General features: G+C 41.4%; 1 protein-coding gene across 7 annotated transcripts in view; it reads left to right on the forward strand.

Annotated features, from left to right (window-relative positions):
- PUDP (pseudouridine 5'-phosphatase) overlaps positions 1 to 12025 on the forward strand; it is a 575274-nt gene that overhangs the window by 66296 nt on the left and 496953 nt on the right. The window lies entirely within an intron of this gene.

Consider the following 12025-nt stretch of genomic DNA (forward strand, 5'->3'; position numbering starts at 1 on the left):
GACTTGATAAAATATTTTCTCTTTCAATGTGTTTTGCTTCCACAGATAGGGCAGTTAAAGGAAGAAGATTATCAGGTTCCTTTCATCAGTAGGCAGGCCTGGCTTTGCAGGAACTTGTGTGTGTTGAACTGTGACCTCCCTGTGTTGGAACTGTGTTTAGTGAGGGCACGACCGCCACCCGCGGGGTTTCCGTTATCATGGCCCCATGCAGAAGAACAGGCTCCCCACATGCAGCTATGCCATCCCAGTTTGCTTGCTGTTCATTGACAGTGTTTGTCGTAGAGTTGTCAAAGAGAAATGAACAACTGCATGTTTTAAAAGTGATTTAGTGTTGTAGACATTACTGGTGTGACTAATCCACCTGTTGATTTATGGGAGTATTTCTCTTACAGAAATTAGAGAATCATTTCTTAGCATAATTTTTATGCAATTATAGTTAAAGCTTTTTGTGTTTTCCTGTTTGTGATGTATGTATTATAATTGGAAAGGTAAGTTTAAGTTGGCTGCTTGTTGAGGAAGTACTCTGAGTTTTATACTGGCATTTCTCGTAATAGTACAGGAAGCAATTACCAAGGAGCTATTGAAATACGGCATAGTTGTAAAACCATGTCCTCTGCTTTCTCTTTGATGCAGGGCAGATGTGAGTCAGAGGGGAAGCATGCCTCCGAAGTTGAAGGGTATTACTTGCAGGTGATTAAGTCACTAGAGAGATCTACATTTGCTATAGGGAACTTATTATCATGGGTATCATCAAATTAATTAGGTATAATAGTAGTAGTACTAGGAGTAGAGTAAAAAAAAATGAATGAAGGAGAAAAATATTACATTAAACTATTAGTTACCATTTTTTCTAGAAGAAAGTGCCTAGCGGAACTGGTGTCAAATAATTAAATGCTCATTAAAAATATGTATTTTAAAATTATTTATGTATCACTCTTTCATACTACAATAAGCAAAAATAATCTGCCTTCTGAAGTCCCCCATGGTCCGTTTTGTGGTAAAATAAATATGATGCCAGTTTATACATGATTTCTTAGGTTGATGTTTATTGTATTACAAGTAAAAGTTGAAATCAGTTTTTAAAAGCCCAACAGTCACAATGTTGCTTATATTAGTTTTCTTGTTAAGAGCTGAGTTTCACGGATTTATTATTATTATTTGGTTTTTAAGAGAGCTCTGCACATTACCTTTATACAGTTTTATACAGCTAACAATGACTTTTTTCAAAACTGTATGCATTGAGAAGAAACAGAGACCAGAACGTTGTGATAGAAAGATGAGAAACTGTTGTGATAGACACATGCACACCAGAAGGCAGTTATAATAGAAAGAGACCAGAAGACTCAGGTAAAGAAGAGAGAGGGCTCAGCTCCCCTGAAGCAGGGGACAGAGAGTTTTTAAGGACTGGGATGAGCTCATGCAAGAGGACTGGAGGGGAAGGTGAGGCAGTGAGGGGTGGGTGTCTGTTATAGGGTATTATCTCGTGAGGGGGGACCGGGTCCTCTCTGGATTCCGTAAGGGCCCAGGTGAGAGGGCAATAGGCCTCAACTCAAGGGGCAGCAGTCTAAAGTTGACTCAAGCTAAGGGGAAGTGAAGGGTGTCATAGGTGGTAACATAATGGGTGAGGGGGTTCTTAGCTGATGCTGTTTTCTAGGATCACAGGGTTCAGGTAAAACCCATCACTGTTACAAGAGACATGGCAGACTCCTGTTTTCCCTGGAAACCCACATACTTGTTAATGAATGAGAGCACGTCCATCTAAATAAGGTGGGCTTATTTCAGCAGCTTTTAAACATTTCTGCTGCTTTTTATGCACACCCAAAAATCATGCAGTCTCTGCAGTATCACTGTGAAATTCTTGTCCTCTATTATAAATATGAATTTTTGTCTAATAAACTATTGAGGGAAGGAATTCTACTCATGTGCCAGAAGAAGAGAGAAGTCCACTTGGGCAGGAATCATTAAAACATGGAGGAGCTAGGCTCAAATGGGGCCTAGAAAATTTTAGCTCAGATTTTCAGAGAGGATAGGATTTGGCAGGAATGGAAGGCAGTGCAAGCAATGCAGAATATGTTTGAGGAGTTTGAAAACCAGGCAGAAATGTACACACCTGCTATAGTACACATTTAAAGGTCGCTCATAGTTCTTCCAAGAAACTTGTTGAAAACATTTGCGTTTCAGAAACTAATGAGGGATGTGCTGATATGGCTGCAGGTAGTAGGGAGACAGAAATGGAAAATATTAATTCTAACACCATTTCCTTCAGGGAGCTTACTGTTCAGTTAGGAAAAGACTTCTCCACAATGACAGAACCTCGGCAAGGCTTAGTGAAAGTGAAATGACTATAAGAAATCCATTACTAATATATGTTTTTTATCTGTTTGTATAAAATTTAAAGAAAAATTTCATTTTGTATCTCCTCTCTAAATCAAAAAGAGGTGTAAGAAAGAGGCTTTTTTTAAAAAAAGTATAATACCTGAAATTATATCTGAAAACCATCCGAAGTTTATTATAGTTGATGGTATATGGTATATTCCTGACAGTAAGAGGAAAACTGCTGCTGTTTGAGACAGCCCTTTAGAAAGAGCACTTCATTACCTCCTAGAGTAATGGAAAGCAAAGAGATGTATTGTCTGTGTCAAATTTAAAGGTAGAATTGCATGGCTGGGTGAGTCTGTTAGGCCTCTCTGTTTGGGGAAAATGGATGTTCCTTGAGTCAGTCTCTTGCACCCCTGGAGGGACCCAAGAGCTGTGGCTATGGCTGCCCCAGCCTCAGTGAAGACCAGCTTCCCCGCTGTCCCCTGCGCAGGGAGCAGAACACACCCTGTCTTCAGTGTAGTAAGAAAGGTGGGTAGAATTTCTAGGAGGTCCCTGGGGTTGTGTTTGCATAGGTACCTATGGATGAAAGCATGGCAGGCCTTGCCAGTTAGGCTCTAGATGTACTTCTGATGTCTAGCGAGGCGTGAAATAGCACCTCTGGGAGTCCCATCCGAGGGGCACCTTCAGATTCTACTAGGAGAGAGTTAAACTTGCAAAAACAGATATGGGGAAAATGGGCTGCAGTCTCCTAGATGAGACATAGGCGAATGATATAGGAGTCGGAGTTGGTGTGCCTGAAGGCAAATGTTCAGTGACGAATCACTGCTCAGACATCATGCATGTTTTGATAAAATTAGAGCTCACTGGGGAGGGAGGAAGGCAGGGTGGGTGCTTCTCCAAGACAAGGTTGTGAGGTGAAAGGTACTGCCATTTGAAGGGTAACTAAAGAACACTGCAGAATATCAGCTTTTAAAGTGCCAAAATCATGGGTGATGAGAGTGGTTGGTTTCTATGTATACACTGCTTTTTTTCCTAAGAATTGTGAAATAGCAGTACAGACTCTTTATGCTGTTAACAAAAAATTAGAGGAGGGACTGGTTCTCTTAAGAAACATCTGAGCATTAAATTATTCACTGAATGAGTACATCATAAGTCTAATAAACATCAGTCTAATGAACTTAGTGTCTCCTACTCCTTTATCTGCTTTTTTCTGCCAAGGGGTTAAGAAAACTTGTCTTCTGCAAAAAATAAGACTCTTCCTGTGGGTCATCCAGAGGATCACTGGAGCTATATTTTTGTAGCTCAAGGAATCAGATATTGTCTGGGGACAGCTGGGAAGTTTCTGGAGACGTGGGACTCAAGGCGTGTTCCAGATTGAACCCTGAGCAAGGAATCGGACACTCCCTTCTCCTCTGTCTCCTTGCCTTCCTTGTTCCCAGCTCCATGTTCCAATTCTGAATGACAATGCCTGAAAAGAAAATGAGGAGCTCCTGTTTCTGGCTGTGATCCCAATTGAAAATGTTGCCCACCCAACACCTGGGAGTGCATAATGTCCTAATTATTCATTTATCAGAGGACGTTTACAATATGCAAATTGAATAGCTTGCCTTCCTCTAGCTGATATCCTTTTGCAATGTATGTTGGTTTCTTAAACTTTGTACCTGTTCCATAGTGATCTTGCAACTATGTCCTGAACTCTTCTGTCTGTGAGAACTTCCTATTCAGCATGAGGAAGCAGTGCCAAAATTTGTGCCGGCATAATAAAATATCTTGGTCCTATCATCTGTGCTTTCTTTTCTATAAATACTTAAAATAAAGGCCATACATAGGGCATGATCATGATTAACGGGTGAGTTATACAGTCATTCACAGTGTCTTCAACCTTCATTAAGGAATGGGTCATGCAACAACAATTCACAGACTTTGGAATACATGTCTACCAATGGTATAACTGCAATATCTAAAAGCATAATTACTTGGTATTCACTAGAGCTAATGGAATGATGGAAGAGATGTAATCTCCCTTTACAGCATGTACAATACCTCCTCCATACTCTTCTTCCTAAATAACTGCATGGGTGTATGCCTTTAGTTTAAAGATCAAGTATGGCTGGTAATTGCTCTTGATATGTTTCCAGCTTCAGATAAACCGATTGAATAAACAAAAATGATGGTAGGAACATTTTCCTTTGCATTTACGAAGACTATTAACCCAACAGGAGCTTAGACCTCTACATATTTGTAATGTTTTTGTTCAGTTTTATTCAGTGTGATTGCTGGTAAATAGATAACTAAGCAATTATTTTTCACTAATTCTTTAGATGTATACATACTAGCACACACATCAAACAAAACATAAATCGCTGAACTAATATGCCAGAAATGACTTTTTGTTGCTGTGATTTGTAACATTACTTGAGGGGCTCTATAATTTGTTGATATAATGTGTTCCACTAGCAAAACTGCTAAGTAGTTTTCTCAATGCTGTGTACATCTGTACATGAGATTTGTGAAGTCTCCATGCATTAGCAGTTTCAAAGAATGATTGATCTTATTAGGCCATGATAGAAGCATGCATGTAGCATATGTATATTAAATCACCATCACAGGGTAGAAAATGAAACTAATCCAGTGATTAAGAGGGTGAGTTACATTTTGAGTTTCTAAAAAACTTACCGCCTATTCATGCTCCCCAGTACTCTGTTTAGACATAATCAATCCTGCTGAAGATAGGGAAGCCATGGCTCAACACTGAATGAACAATGCTAAATGTTTCCTTGTAAGTCAGCGGGTTCATGTTCCTCGTATTTTCCTTGTTTTAATATTTCTAAAACACCAGTATGATAATGTTTTCCTCTGATTCCATCTTATTCCCATACCAGCCCGTAAAGTATAAACCCCTTTGCCTGGCCCTGGTCTCCCCCGTTTGTTACTGCAGGCTTCCTTGTCAGTCTTCTCTTCTTTACCTTCCCACCATACACCCACAGCCTCTACCAGTCCACCTGCCCATCACACCCAGATGAACCCTCTCTGTGGTCTGTGACTCTGACTCTGAGGTTCAGCCAATCCCTTCCCTGTGCCTGTAGGTCTCCCTGTACCTCCAGTTTCCCTTTTGCTGTATTCATCTGGTGAGACCACTGCCATCTTTTATGGTTATGACCTGACCCTGACCCATGCCACCCCAAGTCATCTTCACTAAACCCACTTCCTCTGAGCCGTCTCCCCAAATCCTAGTGACCAAAGCTGATGACCCATATCCCTGCCCAGGAGAACTGTGCACTTGGGGTGTTATGCCCTGCATAATGGGTCTGAGTTCAGCCTCCCTCTCGCAAGCCTCTGAGGTTCGTAAGCCTGAAGCAGGTGAGTGCATCTTCTGCTCTGCTTTCTGTCTGCCACCCACCCAGGGCAGTGCTTCATGCAGCCTTCATTTTCCTAAGTGTATATTTAAATTACTCAAATTGCTGATAACTATTGAAATAAAGCCCAGCTGATAGTATCAATATGCATTCTTGATGAATCACATGAAAACACAAACAGTAACAGACAAATGCTATTCATTTGTGTTTTGTTAATATCTTGGGTTATCATTTGAGATGTTTAGCTGTATACTTTAGTCATTAAAATATTAGATGCTATGCCTAAAACTGTAACAGGCTTGAATGATTTTAAACATCATAAAGAATTTGTTATCACATCCATAATGTACCACCATTATCATCATAGTGGCTTATCTTATTGGTGGACTTTGGGCTGCAAGCACTGGATATTGTTTATTCATTCCTTTACAGAATGGGATGTTGATGGAAAGCTGTGTTCAGGTAGGTCTGTAATATCATTACTTGTCATGAATTAACTTGTTTATTTGTTCCCCACACTCTGAAATGTGTGACTCCTCCCAGGCAAGTAAAAGGCTCCCCAAATAATTCATTGTTGTCTCTCACTGTTAGTGACAACACTTTAGGAGGTTGTAGTTTGTGTTTAGGTATGTGGGGTATTCCAGAAAGCTGGGGTTGTGGAGTGAGGGTGGGAGCATTCTTCTCTGTAATGAAAGTGTTCTACCTTCTAGAGCCGTCAGCTACTTCTTCCTTTATGGAGCTTTCACCTTCTGGTCCACAGACCCACCTGATTTCTTCCCAACCTTAAGAGTGGTTTTTCATAGGTTCTCCAGTTTGTCCCAAGAGGCAAAAGAAATTTTTTTCTTTTACTTTTTTATGTATAAGACATGCTGATGTAGATACATACCAGATAAACAGATACACTGGACATCTATGTTACTAACATTTCACAGGAGGATTGACTAGGAAAAAAAATGTGTGAAATAACTCTGTTGGTGGGGGGGAGTACTACAATGAAAAGAAAAGTGACACCAGATTAGTCACTTACGGGATTAAACCAATTCTGGGTTTATATTCTTAAATAATTTCTAAGGTTAGCATGTAATTGATTCAAGGATGATTTTCTAATTGTTAAAGGGGTCCAAATTAGAACTCGTTTCTTCCCTTGGTCTGGTTAAGCTACATGATGAACTGGTCTTGGATTGCTCTTGTGTTCTGGAAACCTGCTCAGCCCCAGCTTACCTGAGACTGTTGGTCACCCCTGTTTAAGCCTGGGTTTGACAAGGTCTTGTCTGAGCTGTTCCTGAGAGGTCCCAGATCCCTAGGGGCTGCTGGGGGTCTTGAGCCTAGCATTTTTCACTCTCCCTGAGCGTCTGTAACCCTATCACATTCTTGTCAATGGTGATTGCATTTAGAAGCCCTTTTTGCTTTCTAAAACAAAACACTGCTGTCCCAAATGAATGCACCAGGAATGTGGAACTGAATCCTGCACAAAGAAAGCAGGTTGGCTGCTCAGTTGGGAATTCCTTCCTGCATCCCTGTCTCTCAACCATCAGCACATAGTACATATTCTTTGTGGACACTTTTTTTCTTTAATGGCGGTTGAACCTCAGCTCTTTTACCACAAGCAGAGAGTCTATCAGTTTGATTTTTGTTTTGTTTTCCCCACATTTATGAAAACTTATGTTTGGAAAGCCTTACATATGAATTCAGATGTTTGCCCTTGCACTAGTTGCCTGCCTTCATTTTGCGTGTTTCCAGTTTGCTCTGGTTATAGGGTGGAGGTATCTATTTCCTCAGCAGAGGCTGCCTCTTGGACTCAGCACACTACAGTCCTTGCTTGTGGTCCCTACACGTCAGAGCCAGCAGCAGCATGTCAAGTCCTTCTCATGCTTGGAATCTCTCTGACTTCTCTGCTCCATCTCTCCTACTCCAGCAGAGAAAGTTCTCTGCTTGCTCTTAGGGGCTCATGTCATTCCTGCCCACCTGCATGATACTGGATAATTTCCCTATTTTAGGATCCTTAGCTTAAGCACATCTGCAAAGACCCTTTTACTATGTAATGTCCCATATTCAGTTTCTGGGGGCTGGGGTGTGGTTGTCTGTAGCGACCATTTGTTTTACCCACCACATTGCCTAGCCTCAGTTTCTGGGCTGTCATCTGTACAATGGGTATATGTCTGTTAAGGTTTGTGGAGATTCTCTTTGCTCTAGGCAGCACCCCAGACAAATGATACAGTTTCTCCCAGCCACTGAGTCCCTTTTTTGCTCTCTCTACATCCTCTGCTCTTTCCAGGTAGTTCTGTAGGAATTCAGATTCTGATTCCTGCAGGGCATTGATGTGTGCTGCCTGTCACTGTCCCCTTGCCACCTGCTCTCCAGGAAAAGAGGTGACCTTGGCCATGTCCGAGAAGGCCAGCCACACAGTAGCCAGCTTACCCTCACACAGATAAGTCACTGGGGTTGGTGCATGCCTGGTGCCGCTGCTGTTTTAATCAGGGGAGAAACTGAATTGGAAGCTCTAGTAATTTAAATCTATGAGAAGATGAATTGATGGGAGGCTAAAGTATTCTCTGTCCACATGTTCTCAGGTTAGAGGGTGAAGCTAATGTAATACAACGCTTACTGTTCTTTCACTTTGATCTTTTTCAAAAAACAGCATTATTGTTACAATAATCATTTTCAAAAGTAAATAGTACTTCTTTAGTTTGTTTTAACTGTAGTTATCAGTTAATTGCACAGGATGGATTGGATAAATGTTGGGGGACCTGGAGGACCACAGAGAAACCCTCTATCCTGGGGATGTATGTGATACTAATTCCATCTCGGGGAGTGTCTGCTGGCCAACTCCCAGGGAGCAGAAATCCAGAGTTCCATTCTAGGATCACCCAGGGATACATTCATATCAGCCCAAAGGATCTGAGTCAGCTTGGAACCTTGGTCAACAGACACCCCATAACCATATGATACCCCCAAGAAGAGCCTTGGAAACAAAGGGCTTGTCGTCCAAGCTCCCTGTGAGTTCTTGGTTCCTGCAGACCCACGAGCCCTTCCTAACGATGCTGTTCCCACCCACAGGGCTCCATTGCCCTCTGTGTGTGTGTCCTATTCCTACTCACCAGTGCCCCCCACCATCTATATCCCTTCTAGCTACTACTAGGCTTCTCTGCTCATCCCCCCCTTGCCCTAGGATCCAGTTTTCTCACAGAGGCATCATCTGAAATCTCAGACAGTGGGAGCGAAAAGAGAGAAGTTGTCTATGTTCTAAGACTTAGAAGTTGTTTCCGCCCTCACTGTCCAGAGGAAAGGGAGTGGTGCAGAACATGCTCTTGGCGCCATCTTGTCCTGAGAGTCCAGCAGAGCCTGAACAAAAAGATGCTGGGAGAAGGCGATTTCACATAGTGCTGGTTATCTTTTATTTCACTTTAATTTCTAATTGAATTAAAGTGGTCTGTGCCATGTGAACAGCACTTCAGGTGAAAATTTGCTTCATTGTTTTTTATTTATTAAAGTACTTTAAAGTCATTATTTACAAGTGAGATTTAGAGAACCTCAATAATATAAGCAAGTACATTTTATTTGCATTTATGTGCATCATGTCACTGTCAAAAATATCAATATCTTATGAAAATGTTCCCAAAATATATTCCTCAGAGCATTCTGGTTTGTGAGACATTAACAAATATATGAAAACACAATTCCATGTTTGGAAAACTTCTTCAACAAAATTTAGAAAACAGTCTTATTTCATTATATATCTGGAAACATTTTTGTGCTAATTGTTGTATATTGCAAATATGCACCCCCCCAATTTGACTCAGGGAATCTCCATTTCACACAAGATTTCTCTGGACCAGTGGTGCTCAGAATATCCTGGAAACCCTGTACATAATGCCATCCTAGTCTAGACAGTTTAGAATTGAACTGTAATACGACGGTTGGGGAGTGAGAGGAACACAAGTGCACCTGGAATTCCAATGCATCTCTCTTTCTGACTTTGCAGTGACACGTATAAAAACCAGTTTGGCTTTTATTTCGTGAGTCAGCACCTGTGTGGGAAGGAAAATTGATGGTATTTCTGAAAACCAGCAAACAAACACTTCAGGGCATCGTCTTTCGATTTAGTTTCACAGCTGCTAAAACAAATACCATAAAATGAGTGATTGGCTTAACAAAAGAAATTTATTGGAAGATTTACTTCCTTCTAAGGTGTGTGTCTTTTGGCTGGCTAGCAATCTTTGGGGGTTCCTGGCTTTTCCATCATGTGGCAATGCACATGGCGGCATCTTCTCCCTTCTCTTGGTGGTTCCATTGACTTACAGCTTCTGGCTGTTCCTGGTGGCTTCTCTCTCTGTCTGACTTACACTCTACTTATCCAGGACTTACTCCAGTAATCTGGACTAAAGCTCAAAATAATTCAGCTAGGTGACATCTTATCTGAAATAACATCTTGAAAAGATCATATTCATAGTGGGTTCATGCCCACCAGAATGCAGACCAAGGCCAAGGATGTGTCCATACTCGCGTTTCACTCCACCATGCATTTGCAGACTTCTCATCTGTTAACTCTGTGACTGGGCCATGGATGACAGATGTCACTCTTGGAAATGACTAGAGGGACCCTCTGCATTATGGTTGGCATGAAGGTCAAAGTACAAAGTCCTAGCTGCCTGGCTCGGTGGGTAACTCAGAACTTTGTCTCCCACTCTAGGCATTTCCTCCTTTGCCTTTTGCTTCCCATAAGAATTGTCAGCCACTGTGGCACAGTCCACTTGGGGACAACATTGACCATCACTTCGATAATCAGGAGAGGCATATCTCTGCACCGGGATAATCCTGTTTGTGTGAGCCACTTAACTCACTACTCTCAAAGGCAGGCCAGAACATGGCTGTGTGCTTTTGCTGTTTTAAGAACAGGTGGAATTAGACCATCCAGGAAATATTTATTGCCTTCCCCTCAAACCACAAGCTGTTTTTCACCTTAGTTCTTCCACTGTAGAAGCACTAATTGAAATTTAAACACAGCTTATGATGATACATATTTAAATGCACTATTCCTGTGCCTCTTCAAGAGGCTAAGGTCCTGGTTTAGCTCTTAATACATGAAACCAACAGGGATCTCATTTCACACAAGCACATATCATGAGTGTTGTGCAAAGGCTGAGGAACACTGATGGAATTTTGCGCATTTGACCTGAATACGTAGAGGAAGTAGAAAAGGGAAAAAAAAAGCATTCTGATGACGTCCTAGAAACTACTGTGCCTACTCTTTGAAACGGTAGGCACTTTTGAGGACCTCCTTGCTGGGCTTTGAATGATTCCTGACAGCTTGATGGACTTGGAGTCAATATTATTAAAAAAGAAAAATGAGTAGAAGTTTTTGGTCTATCTGGAGTTCTTTTGCTCAGCTCTCAATTTATATATATACCTACACATATAACCTTTCATATGAATACTCAGAGTTCTTCATACATTTTACAGATAAAGTGACATGGAGAACTCTTTGGGAAGCTTCCTACCCACCCTCACCAATTTTTAAATTCCAAGTGTTTCAAAGGTTATTCTTGAAAAATGATGGCTGTAATTAATTTATTTAGCTTGTGACTCTAAAGGATTTTTTTGTGAATCTGTTTATGTCTGTTGGTTTTATAGCTTGATTTTCAAACCAGAATTAATTCAACAAGACAATAAAGGGATACTGAACTTCTCCACATCGGATACTATAAGTTAGGATACCAGAAGTACAGCATCTGTTATGGATGGATGGATGGATAGAGGAATGGATGGATGAATAGACGGTAGGATGGAGGAATGAATGAAAGGAGAGAGGGAGTTTGGAACAAATTGCTGCACAGTGTCATGGGAACACAGTTTCAGATACAACAGATTTTCAGCAAATGACTGCATTACTACTTAAATAGCACAGAGGATCCAAAAGAGCAGGGAAAGGGATGCCTTCATGGCTTATTCCCCAGGGAGGCCAACTACTCGTGTCAGGATTGATGGATGGTACTCCATGCATTGCGCTTCATGTCGGATATGAGGGATACCTCTGATGATTGAGTGCTGGGTTTTTTATACACCTCAGGAAATTGGAGCCCTACCACTCAGCAAAAAAGCATGCATCAAGAAACCTTTGTGCAGAGTGGGGTTGCTTGATCCTGGTTTCAGGTTCAAGGTATAGTTAGGCTGTTCCATTTCTGGGCAGCTTGTGTTTTCATGGTTAAAATCTAATGTCTCCCTCCCCTGGCCGCTTACTGGTTCTTGTGAAATGGAAATGTCCCATACACCTACATGCAAACAAGCAAGAGGGGAAAAGGAATTGGGGTTGGAGATGGCCACTGAGCATGTCTACAACTTCCCCAGCAGGG

This window comes from Tamandua tetradactyla, chromosome X (genome assembly GCF_023851605.1).
Source record: "Tamandua tetradactyla isolate mTamTet1 chromosome X, mTamTet1.pri, whole genome shotgun sequence".
In the NCBI taxonomy this organism is placed as follows: domain Eukaryota; kingdom Metazoa; phylum Chordata; class Mammalia; order Pilosa; family Myrmecophagidae; genus Tamandua; species Tamandua tetradactyla.